The sequence below is a fragment of the Hyla sarda genome, chromosome 12 (genome assembly GCF_029499605.1).
Source record: "Hyla sarda isolate aHylSar1 chromosome 12, aHylSar1.hap1, whole genome shotgun sequence".
NCBI classification, from domain to species: domain Eukaryota; kingdom Metazoa; phylum Chordata; class Amphibia; order Anura; family Hylidae; genus Hyla; species Hyla sarda.
In genome coordinates this window covers 56,771,632-56,788,681 of record NC_079200.1, presented here as the reverse complement: position 1 = coordinate 56,788,681, position 17,050 = coordinate 56,771,632, and positions in this window count along the sequence as shown.

Genomic DNA, 17,050 nt, shown 5'->3' with positions numbered 1-17,050 from the left:
ATATAGAGAGAGAGAGAGCTATGCTTAGTTGTACATTTTTGGTGAACTTCATATATCGAGAATACTCCATCTTTCAATCTTGCATTAAGTTAGCCATAGATTTTAGATAATCACCTTATTGATATACATGCTCACCTTGGCTGTCCATGCATTTTTCTGAATATAGAGAGGGTAAAAAGCCACTGCAAGACACCTCTGGTGATGTCTTATCTCATGGTCTTATCTCTACAAAACAGAAAGGATCGGGTGTTTTGAAATCCAAGATGCCTTATCATTCTCTCCTTTAACTTCTTCCATCAGGGGACAGTAATAAAGCCCTATACATGTTAGATGATTGGTCAATTGGGTCTAACCTGTACAACCAGCTTTAAAGGTGTTATTCAGGAGTAGAAAAACAGAGTTAATTGCTTCCAAAAAAAGCACCACACCTGTCGTCAGGTTGTGTGTGGTATTACAACTTGACTCCAATTAGTTCAATTGTCCACAGGTGTGGTGCTCTTTTCTTAAAGGAGAACTAAGGGATTGAAAAATGTATCCCCTATCTTAAGGATAAGGGATACGTTTCAGATCGCGGGGGGTCCGACCGCTGGGGCTCCCCGTGATCTACCGTACGGGGCCCCAGCTCTCTGGTTAGAGAGGGTGTGTTGACCACCGCACGAAGCAGCAGCCGATATGCCCCCTCCATACACTGCTATGGGAGAGCCGGAAATTGCCGAGGGCAGCGTTCGGCTCTCCCATAGCAGTAAATGGAGGGCGCGTGTCAGCCGCCACCTCGTGCGGTGGTAGACACGCGCTCTCTATGCGAGACCCGGCGCCCCGTATGAGAGATCGTATAGGATAGGGGATAAAATGTTAAATCCCGTAGTTCTCCTTTAAGAAGCAAGCTCTATTTTTCTAAATCTGAATAACCCGTTCCATGCACCCCGCATTGTTGCCAGCAAATGTATGTATAACTGTTGTCAAACACAACACTTCATGGCTGAATGGAAATTGGTCACTCAAAGTAACTGCTAGTCCTGGGGCATGCTCCAAGAAAGATAGGATTCCTTGCCTGCAATGAGATCACATCACTTCAGCTGGAGGACAATTCCATAGATCAAATTTCTTCTCTAGAAAGTCCAACCGTTCTATCAGTGGCAGCTAGTAACATGAGTCGCACATATATATTTGCAATGAACAGAAGTAAAATGAAATAGTGTGCGCAGGGACAAGAATTTTTCTTGAGTTTATTTTAGTAAATCCACTGAAGAAGCCTACAGTCCGCCTCTTCTGGCTGGAAATGGCTGATAACAGAGAACACAAGACTGCATTCCATTGCACAGCAGGTATAGGTTTATATATTTTCTTACAATGTACAAAAGATAACATCCATGCACACATATGCCATGAGTTACTATTGTAAATGCTCCAAAATTTTGGCACAATTTTGGTGTAATATCACAAAAAATCTTATATGACTTCTGTCACATTCACTATGCATTTTTGACACATTTATTTTACACTTTTCTGCTGGGTGCAGAAAAATGGGTGTGGTCTAGCCTAATAGGAGTGTGGCTATTGGTAAAAGGGGAGTGGCTGTATATGCACCAAAAACTGGCCAAATTGTAGGACAAATTCTGGCACAGTTTAAGCCAATTAATCGTTGGTCTAAACTAAACTAGACATTCATAAGATGCACCAGATTTGCACAGGCACCTTTGAAATCTGTCAAAACCCATTCAGGCCATTGGGCATACAGGCACGCCCTTGTGCCCTGGTACTTAAAAGGGTAGTCCAGTGGTGAAAAATGTATCCCCTATCCTAAGGATAGGGGATAAGTTTGAGATCATGGGGGGTCCGACCTCTGGGGCCCCCTGCGATCTCTCTGTACGGGGGCCAGGCTCTCCGGCCAGATAGCGGGTGTCGACCACGGCACGAAGCGGCGGCCGACACGCCCCCTCAATACATCGCTATGGCAGAGCCGGAGATTGCCGAAGGCAGCTCACACCAGTTCTGCCATAGAATTGTATTGAGGGGGCGTGTCGCCCACCACTTCGTGCGGGGGTCGACACACCCCCTTCCCTCGGGCTGTCTGGGCCCCATACAGGAGATCGTTGGGGGCCCCAGCGGTCGGACCCCCCGCGATCTGCAACTTATCCCCTATCCTTAGGATGGGGGATAAGTTGTTCACCACTGGATATCTCCTTTAAGGACAAAGGGCATAGCTGTACACCCTGAATCCTTAAGTGGGTTTGAAGGGAGCACAGAAGCTGCGCTCACTTCAGAGAAGTGAGTGTTGGCTACGTTAAGTAGCCAGACACTCAGTGCTAATGACTGGCAGTGGCGATCCCGTCGCTGATGGTTATTGAGCCCTTTAGACGTCATGAGCATCTAAAGTGAGACTAAGATTTACTGGTAGCTCAGTAGAGCTCATGGAACCCCCGCAATGTTCCGGGGTTCCGTGAGCTACAATGGCGGGTCCCCTACAATGGCGGGTCCCCTTACCTGCCTCCTGCATCTGATCTAATGATGTAGCCTGGGCTTAGCTAGGCTACATTAGTGGATCGCCGATTATTCTGTGTAATGCTATGCCATAGCATTATACAGTTAATGCAATCATATGATTGGATATACAGTCATGGACGTAAATATTGGCAACCCTGAAATTTTTCCAGAAAATTAAGTATTTCTCACAGAGAAGGATTGCAGTAAAAAAAAAAAGTGAATAAAGATTATTTAACCCCTTCCCTAATAAAAGTTTGAATCACCCCCTTTTCCCCTTAAAAAAAAACTGTGTAAATAAAAATAAACATATGTGATATCGCCACGTGCAGAAATGTCCGAATTATAAAAAAAAAAATAATATATATATATATATATATATATATATATATATATATATATATACGTCAATGACGTACGTGGAAAAAAAAATTCCAAAGTTCAAAATAGCGTATTTTTGGTCACTTTTTGTAGCATGAAAAAATTTATAAAAAGCAATCTAAAAGTCTGATCAATACAAAAATGGTACCACTAAAAACTTCAGATCACTGCGCAAAAAATGAGCCCTCATACTGCCCCGTACACAGAAAAGTAAAAAAATATTATAGAGGTCAGTAGATGACAATTTTAAACGCATAAATTTTCCTGCATGTAGTTATGATTTTTTCCAGAAGTACAACAAAATCAAACCTATATAAGTAGGGTGTAATTTTAATTGTATGGACCTACAGAATAAATAGAAGGTGTAATTTTTACCGAAAAATGAACTGCGTAGAATGATCGGAAGCCCCCAAAAGTTACAAAATGGCGTTTTTTTCTTAAATTTTGTCACAAAATGATTTTTTTTCTGTTTTGCTGTAGATTTTTGGGTAAAATGACTGATGTCATTACAAAGTAGAATTGGCGGCGCAAAAAATAAGCCATTATATGGATTTTTAGGTGCAAAATTTAAAGGGTTATGATTTTTAAAAGGTAGCGAGGAAAAATCAAAAGTGCAAAAACGGAAAAACACTCAGTCCTTAAGGGGTTAAAAGGAGCATCACATGCTTGAAACAATCTTATTTTCCCACAATTTTGAAAGGGTGCCAATAATTTTAGTCCAGCCCATTTTGCAGTTTGGCGTGACATTATGTCCACTTTGCTTTTTTTCCTCCCTTTTTTGGTTTAGTTCCAATACACACAAAGGGAAAACACATGTGTATAGCAAAACATGTGTTACTGCAATCCTTTTCTGTGAGAAATACTTATATTTGTAGAAAAATTTCAGGGGTGCCAACATTTACGGCCATGACTGTAAAAGTCCCCTAAGCTAAATAAAAAAATGAAAAATGTTTGTAAAATTATATAAAATCACCTAATAAAAAAAATCACCCTTATTTTCCCATTTTACAAAAATAATATTAAAAAAATTTACATCTTTGGCATTGCCACATGCGTAGTTGTCCAAACTATCAAAATATAATGTTTATGATCCTGAACGGTAAACAGAGCAAAAATACTGATTTTTAATCACATCATATATGAGAAAAAAAATTGTAAAAAGCGGTCAAAAAGTCCCATCAAAACAAAAATAGTACCAATAAAAACAACAGATCACGGTGCTAAATATGAGCCCTTATACATCCCTGTAAAAATCTAAATGTTATAGGGGTCAGAAAAGGCCAATTTTATGCATACCAAATTTGTCAAAAAGAGTTAGCATTTTTTTTAAAGTAGTACAATAATAAAAAAAAATATATATAAATTGAGTATCATTTTAATCGCATTGACCTACAGAATAAAGATATTGTATTATTGTTATGAATTTCCTCACACAAATAATATTTTTTTTGTTTTGCGGTACATATTATGGTAAAATTAAAGATCTTATTACAAAGAACAGTTGGTCCAGGGATGTGGAATTCCTATCGCCCGATGCCCCAGACATGCAGTTCCGGGCGCAGGGTAGGTGACAAGCGCTGCATCACTCAGCAGTCTGTATGGAGCGGGCTCTGGATTCCTGCCCGCTCCATACTCTGCAGCCCCTGGCTGTGGAAACTTGCGTCCTCTGAAGGCAGAGCAGGGGGAGGGGGAGATGAGAAGCTATGTACGTCCTCACTCCTCCTGCTCTGCCTTCTTTCTGCAATGCAGACCTGCGGGGGGAGATGAGGGGGCGTGGCTTCTTTCTCCCCATGCAGACCTGTGTCCTCTGCCTTCGCTCCCCCCAGCTCTAGCTTCGGAAACCTTCGGAGAGCTGAGGGGAGGAGAAGACGCACGTCTGCACGGGGCGCAAGTTTCACACCGCCGCTAATAGGCAGCATGCGGCGCTCAGCAGTATGTATGGAGCAGGCTCCGGACTCCTGCCCGCTCCATACTCTTCAGCCCCCGGCTGTTTTCAGTAGCCGGGGGCCACCGCTAATAGCCAGCATGCGGCTGAATATTAACCCTTTAGGTCGCCGCTGTTAAAGCTGACAGCAGTGTCTAAAGGGACCTGTGAATGCTCCCTGGTGGGCTAGTGGTGTGGATCGCCCCCCCCCCCCCCCCCCCCCCCCCGCAGAGTGATCGCAGGGGGGCGATCCACTAGAGAGGTAGCCGGAGGGCTTACCTCTGTTCCCTGGTGTCCGTGGCTCTGTCATTGATAGATCCTGGCTAGACCAGGCTCTATCAATGGATCGCAGAGCACACAGATCAATTGAGTTCAATAGAACTCTATTCATCTGTATGAGGAATCTAATGATTCCTCCTAAAAGTCTAATAAAGTGTAAAAAATAAAATAAAATAAAAAGTTTTAATAAAAGTTGAAAAGACACACATTAACCCCTTTCATGTTAAAAGTTCAAATCACCCCCTTTTCCTATATAAAAACATGCGAACGTAATACAAATAAACATATTTAGTATTGCTTTGTGCGTAATTGTACGACCTTATTAAAATATAACATTATGTATCAGGTACGGTAAATGTAAAAAAGAATACCAACCCACAGAATTGCAATTTTCATAATATCCCCAGAAAAAAAGTTAAAAAGTCAGATCAATACCAAAATGGTACCGATACAAAAAACTGATTATGGCGCAAAAAATGAGCCATCATACAGCCTGGTGTGCGGAAAAATAAAAAAGTTACAGGGGTAAAAAAAAAGGCAATTAAAAAAATTCGAAAAAGTTCTGAATTTTTTTTAAATTAGTAAAACATGACTATGTAAACTATAGAAATCTGGTATTGCTGTAATCAGGCCGGTCTAAAGTATGATACTAACATGTTATCTGACAACAAGGTAAATGGCGTAGAAAAGAAAACCACCAAATCTGGAAAATTATCTTTTACTATTTCAATTTCACTTCACCTAATATATATATATGTATATATATATATATATATATATATATATATATATATTTTATATTTTTTTTTGGTCTAGAGGATATGTTATGGAACAATTATAGTAGGTAGTTATGGCTATTATAGGGCGACGAGGAAAAAATTTGAGAGATATGACTAGTGTCACTGCCTGTACGAAAACTTCTCCAACTACACTGCACCTTAACCAAAACTGCAACCAAAGGCCGTACATTGTCTCTGCCCGAAACGGTCTGCATATGACTACAATAAAGGATGTAGTCATATGAGCCAAATCCTAAATATTGAATATCTCCTTATGGAAACCCTGGAATATCCATACGTGCGATTACCCTAAACCAGATGGCCCAGATCAGTCAAGCATTTGTTTAACCCCTTTCACCTTCATTTTTGCATTTTCGCTTTTTCCTCCTTCCTTTCAAAAAATCATAATGCTTTCAATTCTGCACCTACAGACCCATATAAGGGCTTGTTTTTTGCATCACCAATTGTACTTTGCAATGACGTCACTTATTTTATAATATAAACTGCGGCAACACCAAAAAAAATGTATTTGTTTGTTGAAATAAAATAAAAAAGCCATTTTGTAACTTGGGGGCTCCCGTTTCTACGCAGTGCAATATTTGGTAAAAATGACACCTTATCTTTATTCTGTAGGTCCATACGGTTACATGGATTTCATAGGCTTTATTTTATTTTAATACTTAGAAAAATTATAAACTACATGCACCAAAATCATTACGTTTAAAATTGGCACCTCATGACCCCTATAACTTTGTAATTTTTCCGTGTACGGGGCAGTATGAGGGCTAATTTTTTGCACCGTCATCTGTAGTTTTTATCAGTACCATTTTTGTTTTGATGGGACTTTTTGATCGCTTTTTATTAATATTTTCATGGTGTATGAAGTGACCAAAAATGCACAATTTTGGACTGGTATTTTTTTACGTGTACCCCATCGACCGTGTTTGTTTAGCTAACCTAATATTTTAATAGTTCGGACATTTATGCATGCGGCGGTACCAAATATGATTATTTTTATTCTTTATAACATTATTTTATTTAAAAAATAGGGATGGGGTTTTATTACATTTTTCTTTTTACACAATAGGGGGCTAAAACATGCAATCTTCTGATTGCATACACTGATCAGTGTTTTTCCATTGCAAAGCACTGATCAGTGTTACTGGTTACTGTGATCTGCTGCTCTAGGCATGGAGCAATAGATCGCAGATCGGACAACGGATCTGCGTTGAGGACCCTTCCGTCGTCTGGTAAGCTGATCGGGACATTGTGATTTTGTCGCGATAGTCCCAATCAGCTCCGCTGAGCTGCCGGGATTCTTTTACTTTCGTTTTAGACGCCTCAATCAACTTTGAGGGCGGCGTCTAAAGGATTAATGCCAGGCATCGGCCCGATCGGCTGTGCCCGGCCTTAGCCGTGGGTCCTGGCTGCCCCTAGGAACCTGGACCCACCGGGTTTAACTCGTTTTCTGCTGGTGAGAATGGTGTAAACGGGACCAAGGCATACAGGTATGCCTTCAGTCCTTAAGGATCGGGGATGCAGGGTGTATGCAAAAGGTTAAAGGAATACTCTGGTGGAAAACAATATATTTTAAATCAACCGGTGCCAGAAGGATATACAGATATGTAAATTACTTCTATTTAAAAATTGTTGTATGCAACAGAGAATGATTTTTTATTTTTTTATTTCTTTTCTGTCTGTCCACAGTGCTCTCTGCTGACATCTCTGTCCATGTCCGGGATTATCCAGAGCAGGAGAGGTTTACTATGGGGATTTGCTTCTACCCTGGACAGAGGCGGAAGCAGAGAGCACCGTGGACAGACAGTAAAGAAATTTAAAAAGAAAAGAGCTTCCTCTGTACTATACAGCAGCTGATAAGTACTGGAAGAATTAAGATATTTGAATGGTAGTAATTTACAAATCTGTATAACTTTCTGGCATCAGTTGATTTAAAATAAATAGTTTTCCACTGGAGTACCCCTTTAACCAACAGCTATCTCTCCCATTCACCACATGCACATTCAGGCATTTATTCTGAATAAAGAGGAAGGATAAGTCTCTGCCTGACTGTTCACTCTCCAGTAGCGTACATTTAATATTGGGGGCGCCAAAGCCAAATGGGCTTCCTATTATGGCATCTGATTTTGTCCCTCAAAACAGAAAGGTCTTATTTTCATTTCCCTTTGCTTTCCATGACCCATTGGTCAATATTCTCCTATTCATTAATTTACGGACAATTAAGTTCCCTGGAGAAAGGAGTTTTGCATAGTTTCTTACCAACAGGAAAAAGATTGTGACCAACTAAGGCTGGGCTCCCTCTGTTCAAGGCCTCATAGCAGCCACGCGGTCTCTATGATACATACGGCCTTGCTCACCCCCCCCCCATATCTGCCATCGGGGAGAGTTAGGAGGCCTCAATGCACATTAGATGATCAGTTCATCCCATTGAAATCTGTGGGTTTGGCTGACTTTAGTTAAATGAGTACAGCAAGTGTAACAGCTCATTATGGCGTCTCTCTGGTGAGATCCAAGAATGAGCGGACACCTCACATTGTGTTGACAGTAATGCCATTACTCATATTATTGATATCAAGGACAGACTGTGTTCCAGTCTGTAGCAACCGGTTTCCCTCCAGCTGTAGAGAATACCTCTGCTTACAGCCGGCCTTAACAATGTTGCATAATGAAAGTAAGTAGTTTGGCATGCAAATGTTGGTATAGAACCTGCGTAGTAATAAGTACACACAGAGCATTTAAGGAATGTTTTGACGTCTTAATCATATAAACCAAGTTAAATCCTTTTGGCATAGGTTTACGTCAGGGAGATTTTCCTTAGTATACTGCCAATAAAAGGCTGCAACCTATGCATACAGTGGCAGGTATCGCCCATTCTCTTCCGCATTTGTTGCTTTTAGTTGGCCCTCAGTGTAGTAAAGCACATTCCTACACAGTACAAAAAAAGTTCACTTACAGTAATTTGAAGAAAAAAAAGGACACCCTCTTGGAACCCGGCAGATTTCAGGTGTCATTATTTAACAAAAACCAAGCCAAAGTGTATAAGCCATGGGTGAAAAACTAAGTCAGCCCATGAAACAATAGCCTGTAGAACCACCTATAGTAGCAATAACTGGAAGTAATGCTTTTCTGTATGGCTTTATTGGTTTCTCACATGGTTCTGGAGGAATTTTGGCCCTCTCTTCTTTACAACATTACATCAGCACATTAACCCCTTAACGACCACGGACATATTTTTACGTCCGTGGCCGGCTCCCATTATGTGAAGCGTGCTTCATACCTGCTGGGTTCCGGTTGCTATCAGCAACCAGGACTTGCGGCTAATACCCGACATCGCCTATTGGGCTGATGTTCGGTATTAACCCTTTAGATGGCGCAATCAATATATGGTGTCATTTTTACCGAAAAGTGCACTGCGTAGAATCGGAAGCCCCAAAAGTTAAAAAATAGCATTTGGTTTTGTTTTCACAAATCATTTTTTTCTGGCTTCGCCATAAATTTGTGGGTGGAATGATTGAGGTCATTACAAAATACAATTGGTGGTGCAAAAAAAAAAAAAAAAAGCCCTCATATGGGACTGTAGGTGCAAAATTTAAAGCGTTCTGATTTTTAGAAGGTGAGGTGTAAAATAGGAAAGTCCAAAAACGAGAAAAACTGTGGTCCTTAAGGGGTTAAGGTTTATGGTCATTGGTGTATGCACAGCTTTTTTAAAGTCCAGCGTTGGTCTCCCACCCATTCTGCAAAGATTGGTGTAGAGAGATGCTGCGCACACTGTGCTGTACAGTTGCCGAGACAACCACACGATGCCCAGGTGGTTGTCTCGGCAACTGTACGGCACAGTGTGCGCAGCATCTCTCTACACCAATCTTTGCGGAATGGGTGGGAGACAAACGCTGGACTTTAAAAAAGCTGTGCATACACCAATGACCATAAACCTTAACCCCTTAAGGACCACAGTTTTTTAATGTTAATCACAAATGAGCTTGTGCACGGAACTATGGGTGTCATACAGTTGTGTCTGTCCGCACCAATCTTCACAGAATGGGTGGGAGACCAACACTTACACTTGAATGGCCCACCACAGCAATTCAAACAGGTTAAAGTCTGGACTTTGACTGGGCTGTTAATTATTTTCTCTTATAGCCATTATGTTGTATATTGGCTGGTGTTCTTGAGGTCATTGTCCTGTTGCATGTCCCAGTTTTGGCCAAGCTTTCACATTTATATAGATGGCTTTAAATTTGACTCTAGAATACTTTGGTATGCGGAGAAGTTCATGATGTGTTCAATGTCTACAAGGTGCCCAGGTCCTGTGGCTGCAAAACAAGCCCAAATCACCACCCCACCACCACTGGGTTTGACCATCAGTTTGAGGTGTTTGTGCTGATGTACTGTGCTTGGTTTTTGCCAAACACGGCACCGTGCCTTTTGGCCAAACATCTCCACATCGGTCTCATTTCTCCAAGGACAATGTTCTAGAAGTCTTGCCGTTTGTTCAGATGCAACTACTGTGCAAACTTACGCAGTGCTGCCATGTCTTAAGAAAAAAGAGACTTTTTCCAGGTAACACTTCCAAACATGTTTTACTTGTTCAGCCTTTTTCTAATTGTACTGTGATGAAAGTTTAACATGTTGAGGCCTGCAGAGTTTGAAATGCAGTTCTTTTTTTTTTTTTTTTTTGCAGCATTACATGCTCTCTGGCCTTGGGATAACTTTGCTGGAATGTCCTCTCCTGGAAAGATTGTGAAGTGTCTTCAATGTGTTTTTTTACTTGTAAATAATATTTCCCACTGTATAATCATAGACTTAAAGTGTACCTTTAATAGTGTGGCCAATTTTTGTGCAGCACTCTGCATTTCAAATTCGGCATCTAAATTCCTGAAAGGGGCGCTGTTCTCTCTGCTGAATGTGACTGTTATAGGACAGGGAGCTTCCCATTCTGTCTTCACGGCACCATCTCCGGTGTGAATCACCGGAATCATCATGGAATCACATTACACTGGGTTTTGGGATGGAGACGGGTGCTGTGGAGACAGTGAGGAAAGCTCTGTCTTATAGCACATAGAAATATTCAGCAGAGAGTAGCTGGGAACAGGAAAAACAGTGCCCCGTTCAGGGATTTAGGTGCTGAATTTGAAAGGAAAGTGATTTAGACAAATTACTGTAGTGGACAGTGCTGCACAATAATGTTTTGTCTAAAAACCATTAGGTGTATGCTGTGGGAAAAAGTGCAGGAACTCAGTGCCCACGTGTTCCTGCAGGACTTGAGCCCTGGGTGTACCTAATTTTTCACGTACTTCCTCTAAATGTTGCTTATTTTTGTTAAATAATTACATAGTGTAATTTTTCATGTTATCATTGTTGAAATATCAGCAACATCTGCAGACAGCCAGTTTTTATTTATGCATTTTGGTTTTTCCGCCTCGCATTTTAAGAGACATAACACTTTTATTTTTTCATCCACAGAGCCATGTGAGGGCTTGTTTTTTTTGCGGGACCAACTGTACTTTGCAATGACACTTTTCGTTTTACCATAAAATGTATGGAGAAGCAAAGAAAAATATTTTTGGAGGGGAATTTATTTTTTAATTTTCCGTATTGCACTTTACAGTAAATCTTTAAAATTTACATGCAATATTTTTTCTGTGGGTCAATATGATTAAAATGATACCCATGGATACATGCTTGTCTATTACTGTACTGCTTCTAAAAACAGTCAAACTTTTTTGAAAAAATAGTTACGTTAAGTTATTTTTCTCTTTGTAGTTTCTATCATTAACATTTTTGGTTTGATGGAACTTGTTGATCATTTATATTCATTTTTTTCTCACATCTGATGTTACCAAAAATTTGCACTTCATTTCAGTTACGCTGTTCACTTTGTAGTGTCATAAATATTATATTTTAATAGATCGGACATCTCCCCACACTGCGATACCTAATATATGTTGTTTTTTTCCTTTTTATGGGAAAAGGGGGGTGATTTATATTTTTATTGAGAGGGGCATTTCCCCACACTGCAATACCAAATATATATGTTTCTTTTACTTTTTTTTATGGGAAAAAGGGGGTGATTTATATATATTACATATAAAAAAACATTTTTTTAAAAATATTTATTTCACACTTTTTAAGTCATCATTAGCATGCTTTGTACTGTCCAGTACTTTATAATGATGAGTACTATTGTCGATCTTCTAGTACAGCCTGGCTCTGTAGCCATCCTGCACACCAGAGGAGAGTACCAAATAATACCAAATAAATCACAGTTGAGTAATGGTAATATGACTGCAACAGATTTCTATAGCAATAAAATGACAATCCACTATTCATCATCATCATACTTGAACAGGAGTCATAGTCTCACAATTTTCAACAACTCAGATGTTTAATGGAGGCCCACTTCTAAAGCAGGAGTTGACCTTCTGTAATTCACCTAAGAAATGTGTAGGTCATACCTGTAATGCAAACCTATTTTCTTGCTGATTCTGAATGCCAGACCTAGATTATCCCATGAACTCATAAACGTCTAAATATTTTAAACATGATAAACTTTCAAAAGCAAAATCTGCCACATACAGTCTCTATACTGTTCTTGCAGCCAGATATATGCAGAATATTTGTGATGGGTGTAAAAATACAGGTGAGTAATGATTGATACTTGTTTGTAACCAATCATTTCCTGACACTTGACACTACAGTCATTTTTAACACCTGTAAAAACACATTTTCTTTTAGATTTTTGTCCACATTCGGAAACCATGAAAACTCTTTGATGTGTACTATTCTGCACACTTGCTTTCAAACAAGTAAAGCCAAGGGTGAAGATGTAGGCTAGATTGTGGTCTATTTGGAATGGAACATATTAACTGGGACCTCAAAGGAATTAGTCTACTTGAAATATTTTGAAATATACTTGAAATATTTTTCTTGTCCCCATAAGGGGCTATACCATGCAACATTAGATTGCATACACTGATTAACCCCTTAAGGACTCAGCCCATTTGGACCTTAAGGACAATTTTATTTTTACGTTTTCGTTTTTTCCTCCTCCCCTTCAAAAAATCATAACTCTTTTATATTTTCATTCACCGACTAGTATGTGGGCTTGTTTTTTGCGCGACCAGTTGTCCGTTGTAATGCCATCACTCACTTTATCATAATGTATGGCGCAACCAAAAAAAATACTATTTGTGTGGGGAAATTAAAAAGGAAACCGCAATTTTGCTAATTTTGGAAGGTTTTGTTTTCACGCCGTACAATTTATGGTAAAAATGACATGTGTTTTTTATTCTCTGGGTCAATATGATTAAAATGATACCCATGATAATAAACTTTTCTATTACTGTTGCGCTTAAAAAAAATCCCAAACTTTTTAACCAAATTAGTACGTTTAAAATCCCCATATTTTGAAGACCTATAACTTTTTCATTTTTCCGTATAAGCGGTGGTATGAGGGCAAATTTTTTGCGCCGTGATCTGTACTTTTTATTAATACCATATTTGCTTATACAAAACTTTTATTACATTTTTTATTAATTTTTGGGGGAATAAAATGTTATAAAAAAAAGCAGCTGCTTTTTTTTTTTTACGTTCACGCCGTTCACCGTACGGGATCATTTACATTTTATTTTAATAGTTCGGATATTTACGCACGCGGCGATACCAAATATGTATATAAAATAATTTTTTTACACTTTTTCGAGGTAAAATAGGGAAAATGGGACAATTTACGTTTTTATTGGGGGAGGGTTTTTCTCTAATTTTTTTTACTTTATTTTTTTACTTTTTTTACTTTTATTTTTACACATTAATAGTCCCCATAGGGGACTATTTAAAGCAATCACTCGATTGCTAATCCTGCTCAGTGCTATGTATAGGACATAGCACTGATCAGGGTTATCGGTGATCTTCTGCTCTGGTCTGCTGGAAGGCAGATCAGAGCAGAAGACTCCCGGAAGACAGCGGAGGCAGGTGAGGGGACCTCTGTCTGCCGTGCAGGATGATCGGATCGCCGCGGCAGCGCTGCAGGCGATCCGATCATCCTGTTAAGTGACCGCAATCCTGCAGATGCCATGATCGGTATTGATCACTGCATCTGAGGGGTTAATGGCGGACATCCGCGGGATCGCGGGTGTCCGCCATTACCTGCGGGTCCTTGGCTGCGATGCACAGCCGGGACCTGCCGCGCATGATGCCGGCATCGCTCCGATGCCCCGGTTATGCTCAGGACGTAAATGTACGTCCTGGTGCGTTAAGTACCACGTCACCAGGATGTACATTTACGTCCTGCGTCGTTAAGGGGTTAATGTTGCTCCATAGAACAGCATTGATCAGTGTTATCAGTGCTTTTTCTGCTTCAGCCTGCAGAGCCTAGCTGGCTACTAGTGTTGCTTGTGAATATTAGTTTTTTTTGTTTGTTTTTTCACAGTACACATCACAGTGATCATCCCTCTCTGCTTCCAGCTTGTGTGGTGTAAAGAAGGCTCTAATACTACTGTGTGAGACTGGTGTGTGAATTTTCGCTTATGCTAATTTATGTATATGCAAATTTTCGCATATGCAAATTTTTGCATATGCGAAAATAAAACGCGGATATTACGAATATGCAAATTTAGCGAATATATGACGAATATTCGTCCATATATTCGTGAAATATCGCGAATTCGAATATGGCCTATGCCGCTCAACACTACTGGCTACACCAGATCACCGATCGGACGGCGAGGAGGCAGGTAAGGGCTCTCCCGCCGTCCTCTCAGCTGATCGGGACATAGCAACTTCGATGGTCCCAATAAGTTCCGCTGGACTGCCGGGATAGTTTTTTTTAACATTTCAGATACCGCAATTAACTTTGATTGCATCTAAAGGGTTAATGCCGGGCATCCCGATCAGCAATGTCCGGCATTACCCTGGGTCTTGACTGCTGATAGTAGTCAGGACCCACCACGTATGAAGCACGTTTAGCTGTGTCCTTAACTACCAGGACTCAAGGGCGTACCCATATGTCCTGCGTCCTTAACGGGTTAAAAAAATATGTAAACAAAAATAAATATAAACATATGTAGTATCGCCGTGTGCGTAAAAGTCTGAACTATAAAAGTCTAACATTAATTAAACCGCACAGATGAAAAAAAATACCAAATGCTTATTTTTGGTCACTTTGCATACCTTAAAAAATGTATTAAAAGCAATCAAAAAGTCCCATCAAAACAAAAATGGTACCAATTAAAACAACAAATAATGGCACAGAAAATGCACTCTCGCACATTCCCGTATATGGCAAAAAATAAGTTATAGAGGTCAGAAGATGACAATTTTAAACATTAATTTTCATACAAAAATGTTAAATTTTTTGAAAGTAGTTAAATAAAACAAAACCTATAATTTGGGTATAATTCAAATCATATGGATTTACCGATATAACATGTAATTTGTACAGAAAATGTTACTGCGTAGAAACGCAAGCCCCCAAAAGTTTTTTCAATTTGTTTCACTGTAGATTTGTTTGTAAAATGAGTGATGTCATTACAAATTACAATTGGCACAAAAAACAAGCCCTTATATGGGTCTGTAAGGGGAAAATTGAAAGTGTTTTGGCTTTTAGAAGGTGAAGAGGAAAAAACTGTGATTAAAAAAAAAAAAAAAAAAAAAAAAAAAACATGTCCTTAAAGGGGTTCTCCCTTGTTTATACAGTTTTTTGTTATGTTTGTGTGTTATGTGTGTATAAGTATGTGTTTTTTTTATGTGTGTTGTGATTATGCACACTTACCGAACACAACATGGCGGAGGCCGAGGTTACACAGCAAGCCGCTGGAAGAAAAAGGGGCTTCCGGATCTTCACAAAGGGTAAGAAAATACATATATACATAATCACAACACACATAAAAAAAACACATACTTATACACACATAACACACAAACATAATAAAAAAAACTGTGTAAACAAGGGAGAACCCCTTTAAGGGGTAAATATTAAGTGTTAAATTGTGCACCAGGATCAGCAACAACTCTAATAACAATAACCAAAGATAATAAAAGAAAAGCAAAACCAGAGCTAAAGGAAAATATGTAGCAACCTACAAAAAAGCTTCCATCTGACAGATCTTTCTTCCTCTTCACTGTTTGCTATGTTTGTCTGCAGTTTGTTCTTTTGTCTGTGCTGATTTGCTTATTTGTGTAAGTATGGTCAAACACATCAATGTATAAAGGGCTCCATACACATTAGATAATGTTGTCTAAACCTGACAATTTAGATGTGACCAGGCGACCATCTAATGTTTACTAGAGAGGTTGTTGGTGTGAAAGAAGGGTCGATTTTTAACATGCCTGATCCTTTTGTTCTCACAATCAATAAGCCACTGCAGAGGTGTCTGGCAGCAGCTTAGGCCACTTTCACATAGGTGTACTTATCCATATTACATCTGCAGTATAGAGCTAATATAAAAACTATGGGGGTATTCACATGGTTGTATAATATATGTGCTTATTTATAAATGCAGCATATGCTACTTTCATCTGTTTGCAGATTGAATATGTACATGTACAAGTCTATGGAGATTAAAATAGGGATCCATATTTGATCCCCATTTATCTCTGTTTTTTAAAGTGAAGTTTGTGTAGTCGCTAATCAGTATTATTGCATTAATTCCCCAGGTTTTCTTTTTATTTGTGCTCTTGGTTTCCACTTATAGTTTTTGTTATTTTTAGCATGAAAATTGTAGTTTTATATTTAGCATGGGACTTGTAGCTCTACTCTTATTGCACATGCACATTCACCTATAGCTTTTGCTATGTATGAGGATATATCCTTTATATATTGCTTGTTAATGGAATAAATGTTGGTTTCACCAATTTGTGTTTATGCGTCTATATTGACCTAAGGCTAGGATTCCATTTGTTTGTTTTTCACCTGCATTTTTTTTTTTTACCTGTGTTTTTTTCACGGAAAAAAAAACGTCAGAAAAAGCACCAGTGCAATTTCCTGCTTCGGACATTTTTTCTGGCATTTTTTCTGGCGTTTCTGCATTTGAATGGAAATTGCATTTTTGTCCCCTTTGCCGTTTTTTCAAAATTTGTTGGGTACCAAAAAAAAAAAAAAAAGGATGCAGTAGGGGTGGGAAAAATTAAATGTCAATTTTTTATAATGAAATTTTAATTCTTTTCTCATAAAGTGTGTGTGTGTTTCACT